Source organism: Gastrolobium bilobum, unplaced genomic scaffold (assembly GCF_033153095.1).
Source record: "Gastrolobium bilobum isolate Gb01-03AN ecotype WA unplaced genomic scaffold, APGP_CSIRO_Gbil_v1 utg343598, whole genome shotgun sequence".
Taxonomy (NCBI): domain Eukaryota; kingdom Viridiplantae; phylum Streptophyta; class Magnoliopsida; order Fabales; family Fabaceae; genus Gastrolobium; species Gastrolobium bilobum.
Window position 1 is genome coordinate 11,680 of NW_026897454.1, and position 8,092 is coordinate 19,771.

Here is an 8,092-nt window from a genome sequence, read left to right on the forward strand (position 1 = left end):
TGGAAGACATGTTGCGGGCTTGCACGTTGGAACAGGGCTCGGCATGGGATAGGTACCTTCCATTGGTGGAGTTTTCGTATAACAACAGTTTCCATGCTAGCCTGGGCATGGCACCCTACGAGTCGCTCTACGGTAGAAGGTGTCGTACACCTACCTGCTAGTCTGAGGTTGGGGATCGTGAGTTGTTTGGCTTGGACTTTGTCCAAGATACCACCAGCAGATCCAGATCATTAGGAAAAAGCTGAAGCAGGCGCAGAATCGCCAGAAAAGTTACTACGATGTCAAGCATCGTCCATTGGAGTTCACCGTGAACACGTGTTTGTGAGACTTTCACCTGTCACCGGTGTTGGACAGGCACTCGGAGTGAGGAAGCTGAGCCCGCGGTTTATTGGACCGTACCAGATTCTTGGTAGAGTAGGACCTGTTGCCTACCGGCTTGCCTTGCCTTCGAACTTGGCCAACATCCACGACGTGTTTCACGTGTCTCAGCTTCGCAAGTATGTAGCGGATCCTTCACATGTGGTGCAACCTGATGATGTGGAGGTTCGGGAGAACTTCAAAACTCCCGTCGGACAACTCAAGATTCTCGATCGTGGCGAGAAGCAGCTGAGGAGCAAGATCATTCTGATGGTCAAAGTGCAATGGTCAGGAAGGACTCCTGAGGAGTGTACATGGGAGCGAGAGGATGAGCTTCTCTGGCAGTATCCCGATTTTCGAGACAGGTATATTCTGATTTTGATGACAAAATCCTAAAAAAGGAGGGGTGAATGTAAGAACATGCATCGTTAATTAAGGAAATTAATCAGTTAATTATGAGTTTAATGAGATAATTCCATAATTGACCCTAATAATTATTATGAGGCTCTAATAATTATTAAGTGAGTAATAATGCTGAAAGTCGCTTTTCTGACGAAAAGTGCAGATACTGGTTCTGCTAGTCGGTATAAATGCGTATCGAAAAGTATCCCGGAAAATCATAATAAGTGCATGATAATTACTAGAATAATATGTAGGACTTGTAAAACGAGTTTCAAGTTAAAATAATGAGAACTGGTGCCAGAAACTGGTACTGGCTATGAAAAGCGCGTACCGAAAAGGTGCTCCGAAAAATATAAGAAAAATATGACAATTCTTGTAAAATGGAGTAGGTTACGAATCAAGAGTTTGGGGTTAAAATGCTAAGCGTAGCAATTAAAGTTAATACTGTGTGTTTAAGTGTTAAACCGCTATAAATAGGCTCTTTGGCCCAAAACCCTAGGTATTTTTCTGTTGCTACGTGACTGGTTGGAGTGGCTGGTCAGTTGCTACTATTCCATTGTCTTCCTCCATCTCTAGTGAGCCAAGTTTTCATCTTTTGCTTGGTTCCTCCTTCCTCCTCCTTGTAAACACTTGTGATTATCATCGTGAGAGTGCTACAAATCTAGCAATGTACTTTGTTTCTTCAATGAATGATGGAAGGTTACTCGCAATTGTGGATAACAAAATAAAAAATGAGGCAAATATTGTTGAGCTTGAGCAAGTATTGGAAGTTGCCAATATCACAAAACGTTGTTTAAGTGAGAAGGGTAAAAAAAGGCCTACCATGAAGGAAGTGGCAATGGAACTTGAAGGACTGAGAATATTAATGATAAAGAACAGACAGGAAAGTGTCGAAATGTCTTCAGCTGAGACAGGGCACTTTCTCAATGATGATTTGTTTGCTTACAATGTTGACATCGAAGCTGGAGTTGGTTCAAGTGGTGTAAATTCTGGGATGTATAGCTTAAACCAGGTTTCCATGATATTAAGTGGCGGAAGATAATTAGGTGGTAAAGATTATGAAATCATAGTGATTACCAAGTCTGTCCTTACTCGGAACCTGATCCGAAACTTTCATAACACATGTGAATATGCTTTGATGCATTAATGAACTTGATGTTTCCTTTAGTTTCTTGTATATTTGTGTTTTAATCTTCTATAAAATTTCTGCATACATTTTTATTTGTTCATTTTTTTCCTCTGAATAGCTGTTTCTGTATAAAAATTGAGTAAAACCAAATGAACAAATAAAAATGTATGCAGAAATTTTATAGAAGATTAAAACACAAATATACAAGAAACTAAAGGAAACATCAAATTCTTTAATGCATCAAAGCATATTCACATGTGTTATGAAAGTTTCGGATCAGGTTCCGAGTAAGGACAGACTTGGTAATCACTATGATTTCATAATCTTTACCACCTAATTATCTTCTGCCACTCAATATCATGGAAACCTGGTTTAAGCTATACATCCCAGAATTTACACCACTTGAACCAACTCCAGCTTCGATGTCAACATTGTAAGGAAAAATCATCATTGAGAAAGTGCCCTGTCTCATCTGAAGACATTTCGACACTTTCCTGTCTGTTCTTTATCATTAATATTCTCAGTCCTTCAAGTTCCATTGCCACTTCCTTCATGGTAGGCCTTTTCTTACCCTTCTCACTTAAACAACATTTTGTGATATTGGCAATTTCCAATACTTGCTCAAGCTCAACAATATTTGCCTCATTTTTTATTTTGTTATCCATAATTGCGAGTAACCTTCCATCATTCATTGAAGAAACAAAGTACATTGCTAGATTTGTATCACTCTCAGGCCTGCTTAAAGAAAGTGCCTTCTTACCTGTGACTAGCTCTGCTAGAACAACCCCAAAGCTATAAACGTCGCTCTTCACAGTTAATTTGCCCGTGTTGACATATTCAGGGTCAAGATACCCTAGAGTCCCATGCACAAAAGTGGTTAACTCAGTTTGATCAAGAGGAATAAACCTTGAAGCTCCAAAATCCGAAACCTTTGCAGTGAGATCAGAATCTAGTAGTATATTAGAAGTTTTCACATCTCTGTGTATGATTGGTGTTGAAGCAGCAGAATGCAAGTATGCAAGGGCTCCAGCAGTTTTTGTGCTATTCTCAATCGTGTTTCCCATGAGAGTCTTATAAAAGATTGGGTTTGATCATGAAGATGCTGAGAAATGGTACCATTAGGAATGAATTCATAGACAAGCGAGGGAAGTTCTGTCTCTAAACAACACCCCAAGAGCTTTACCACGTTCCTATGGTTGATTTGGGAAAGCACATATACCTCATTGATGAACTGCTCAATCTGGATTGGGTTATTGATTTTGGACCTTTTTATAGCTACCATTCTGTTATCAAGTAATTCTCCTTTGTAAACTTTTCCATAATACCCTTGGCCAAGGACCCTTCGTTCATCAAAGTTGTTGGTGGCCTCCTTGATTTCCTCCTCACTAAAAACTCTCGCTGTTTCACTTGATCCTCCATGCTTAGCTAACAGTTGTTGTAACAATATGCCACCATTTTGTGCAAAAATTTTCTCTTTACGTTTGAAGAGCTTTCTGTTCTTCATCCACCAATACACACTGTAAAGAACCTTGGGATACACCACCCCAAAATCTAGCTCAAAGGGTGGGAGTGCCCAAGGCACATACAACCAATGTGAGACTATATATCTCAACGCGCCCCCTCACACAAGAGCCCATTGGGCTTGAAGAGTGGACAATGCAACAGGCCCAGCCTACCTGTGCTAAGAAACGCCACAAGAGAAAGTGGGGGGGCTGCGATGCTCTGATACCAAGTGGAATTTCTTTCAAGTGGAATTTATATGGTATCAGAGCCTCGTGTCCCGGGTTCGATTCTCGTCGCCCCCCACTTTCTTTCAAGTGGAATTTCTTTGTTCGCACAGGTAGGTGGGCCTGTGCATTGTCCACCCTTCAAGCCCAGTGGGCTCTCATGTGAGGGGGCGTGTTGAGATATATAAAATCATTAATGTAACCTCACCCAACAGCTTAAGCTTTTGGGTTGAATTGGTTCTTTATACACACAAATTACGATTATAATCACTACACCTGCCAACGAAAAAATAAAGGATCATTTTTGACAATATTCTTCGTAATAGTACAAAGTGCTATACGGTTCCAGTGGTATTACACTCACCCAATGCAATTATCAGACTGATAAATGTCCTTGAATTAGTACTTGATTTGGGAAGGCAACCGGTTCCATCAATTTTCCCATCTCCTTTGTGTCCTTTGGGGCACGAACAATAGTAGCCCCCGCGGAAGTTGTGGCATATTGCTCCATCAATGCAATTGTTGGATTCCAAGCATTTATTAATTTCTACAAGACAATATAAAAGTGAGTTTTCCATAGTCCATATACTATGGTTTGAAATCAAGTCATGCATTTATTATCATATCACTCGCACTTATGAAATCAAATCATTGCACTTTCAAGAGCCAATAACTGACAAGATAATCGTCATTAACATCAATATCACCTTTATTCCAAACTAGTTGAGTCAGTAAATCATGTTGATATGTATGTATGGAAAAATTGTTTTTTAACTGAGAAAATTCCCAAAACAGAGAGAGTTTATAAACAAAAGGAATAACAGAAATTCTTAACCAACTATAACTTATAACCCTAATAGGATTCTGTAATATTTAATGGCCAATCAATAGTATATCAAGCCAAGACCGAGAGATTCCTAAATATAACCATCATTAATATTATTATTTTACTGTTTACCATTAAACATATATCTCCACAATAATGTGAATTTGAATTACTGAATTACCATTGTCTCTCACCCGTATGTAAGAACATTAAAATGTTAACCTTAGGTTGGGCTATAAAGCTCCCCTTTGCATATATAGGGAAGCATTACCTTTGTTGCAATTGCAAAAGGCCCAATACAAGAATCTAACATGTGATCTATCATTGTCACGAAACCTTAAACCCTAAACATGAGTATACCTTTTACATTGTGTTGCTTAAAAATATTTGGTAAAAGGTTAGCGAAATCACATGAAGAAATTTGAAGTAATTAATAATACCTTCACGGCCATCAAGAAGGTAAGGGTTTCCCTGAAAACCATCAGAGCAGTGGCAACGGTAGCCAGGTCCATTCTTTGAATTGGAGCAGTAACTATTTTCTGCGACACACGCATAGCTAGAAAGGTTTTTCTTTGCTTCCTCGCATGTTTGTTTCCCCACTGACCAATCCACCACCACAGGAAACATTGTCCTCTGCAAGTTTACAATATCTGTTTAGTTTCTGCTTTTGTACCTTTAAGAAGAAGAGTATGATGAAATTTATTTTTTGTTGGAAATTACAGGGTTTTTGGTATAAGTGAGGGAGAAAAACAGAGAAGATTGATTAATATTATATGTTAGACGTGATACCAGTGTGTTATGGATCCATATAAGGGGCCCATTAAGTAATAAGTCCAATCTAAGATATGGATTGATATTAATAAGAAATAGATATCCATCAAAGATACTAATCCTAATACGACAACATGGCAAGCAGGCCTGGACCCTCACCAGAGACACCAAAGACCCATCCACAGTGTGATTTTAAGGTAACACAAAATACAAAGTACTAATTCCTAAAATATAATGAAATAATGAAAATAATTCTAAAAGATTGTTTAGAATATTCTAAATTCTTGTAAGATATAATCTTAATATTATATATCCTTCTATATATCTTTTTTTTCTTGGCTTTTATAACCGTTGGAAGAAGAGTATGAGGGTTTTAGACATTGTTGTTAAAATCTCGATTTATCATTACGATTTTACGTTTTTATGATTTTTTTCATCAAAATAAATTTATTAATATTCCAAACGCTTTCAAGTTTTTACGATTTTTTTATATTATGATTTTACGTTTTACGATTTTTTAATTCCTTTCCAATTTTACTTAAGATCTCGATTTTAACGACATTGGTTTTAGGTACAAAGGAAGGAGGGAAAAAGGAGAAGATTGATCAATATTGATATGATATAATGTGATTTAATGCAATAAAAAAGCATTAATTTTTGTTTATATTAAAGATTGAAGGAAATAAATTTTGAAATATAAGGAAATAAAAAAAATATTTTTGTAAATCATGAAATATTTGGAAATAAGGAAATTAATCCTAAAAGATTGTTTAGAATACGTATCTAACCTATCTTATTTGCGGAAATATTTATTATGCTCTAGGATCACCCAATGATTTGGTGCTCCCTCTCACAACACTAATTTTTTCTTTCCCTTTTTACTCCTGCTATTTTTTTTTTCAATTTTATCCTCTCATAAACACTAAGGGACCACCTAAAAAATGATGGTCCCGGTCCACTATAAATTCTCTCCTTATTTGCAGTGAAAAAGAGATATAATAAAATAGTGCGTCTAATTTAATTAATTTTTTGACATAATTTAAAATGGAATGATTTTGGATGGAAAATTCCATTTATGGTCGATAGTCCATTACGACAAAGATCCGTCAAAACGTTCGACAATATTTTTGACGGACATTTTTTGTTCGAAAAAATATGTCGAAAATCAAGAGTTTTTTTCAAGTAGTATATCCTAAACTCTTTTAACATACAATTTTAATATTATATGATATTTTTTAGATGATTTAATTCATTCTCACAATTACCACGTCCCATAATTGGATAATAGTTTACAATTTAATCTAGTATTTATTATTATTATTATTATTATTATTATTAAAAAATAAGTAATATATGAATAATCTATCGCTTAAAAATAAAATTAAAAAAATCGATTTAAGGCACGTAGAATCATGGTCAAAACCCAAAAGGTGAAACAACATCAAAGGTGAAGGCCTGAAGCTAAAGTTGCAATGTTCTATATACAACCGTTTCTGAAGTGAAACCGCCATCGAATAGGTTTTGAACTCATTTAATAAGGGGTTATATTTATCTTATGTAATAGAAAAATAGATATCTCATGTTATAAAAAAAATTATAAGTGGAACTCATGTGTAAGAGAAAGAGAAAAAATACATGTGAGACCCACCTTTATTTTATGTGTGTAAGAAACTTATTTATTTTATGCAACATAAGAGAAATATAACCCTTCTAATAAAGGGTTCGCTCTTTCTATAGTCAATGTAGATAACTTATCTACAGTAAGCTCAAAACGATGTCGTTTTGAGGTAGAAATCAAGGTATTTTGTAATTATAATTTATTTCAGGTTATAATAGTCTTTTTCATTATAATTTTTTAATTTTTCAACCCAAAACGACGTTGTTTTGAGAGCGAATGTAGATAACTTATCTACATTCAATTTAGAAACATTAAAGCCTTTAATAAAAGGGTTTAAGTCTCTCATTTCACACAAGAGAGTTTTTGTCTCCTGCTGATACATCAAAAATTGGGTTGTTCTTTTTTTTTGTTAAAGATGGTACACCACCATAAATCAAGGCAAGCTCTCAAAGATACCCAGTCAAAACGACAACTTTCTTTGTCAACGGCATTATGGAACAACACAAAAAGACAGAAGAAGACACGACAAGAATATGCCCAACTCATGAGCCCGACAGAGCAGTTCGAATACTTGAAGAAAACACCACCTATTGGGATGGAGTTGTGAAGGTGCCACATCAAGATAATGAAGGACATCTCACTGGAAAGCGGAGAAAGGAAGTCAGACTCCCAAGTCTTGGAATAAACATTCATATATATACAAGGAAGCCTTATCACCTTGGTTGGAAGGTAAGCATATCCTTTCATCTTCTCTGGGGACTTCAACTTGGAAAGAGTTATTGGTAGGGTCATCAGAGAGACGCAAAGAGTTCAATGCTGATTGGAGTGAAGCAGGACCATTTTCGTAAGATGAACGAAGCCCCAAAGCTTCTTTATCTATCCACTCTAGGCCCATAAGATTTGACGAACGAGCGAAACGAGAAGCGAGCGATAAGGACAGTTTCTCCCATATGCCTTGAAGAAAAGGCACGATTACTTCAAGTCGGAAGATGGATAAAAAGATAATGTAGAGTCGGGGGTCAATAAAGGGCCCATAGAAACCCTAATACTCCCAAAACACGGTAAAGGGGAAATTGGGGCTCTGAAAATTTGGCTTTAACCTCTATCACATAACCTAAACTCTCTTCTCATCGTGTCAAAGAAACTTAATCATTCAATAAAATCTCTTTCACTCAAGGTACCCCTTACTTGACGATGGTTATACATGAGGTTATTATTAACAGTCAGAAAGATACGAAAGACTGATAACAAAAATGTCGAAA

At 36.4% G+C, this 8,092-nt stretch overlaps 1 pseudogene; it reads right to left on the reverse strand.

The window, feature by feature from the left end:
• Positions 1 to 2,313: 2,313 nt before the first annotated feature.
• Positions 2,314 to 7,725, reverse strand: LOC133307065 (wall-associated receptor kinase 5-like; annotated as a pseudogene).
• Between the last annotated feature and the right edge of the window lie 367 nt (positions 7,726 to 8,092).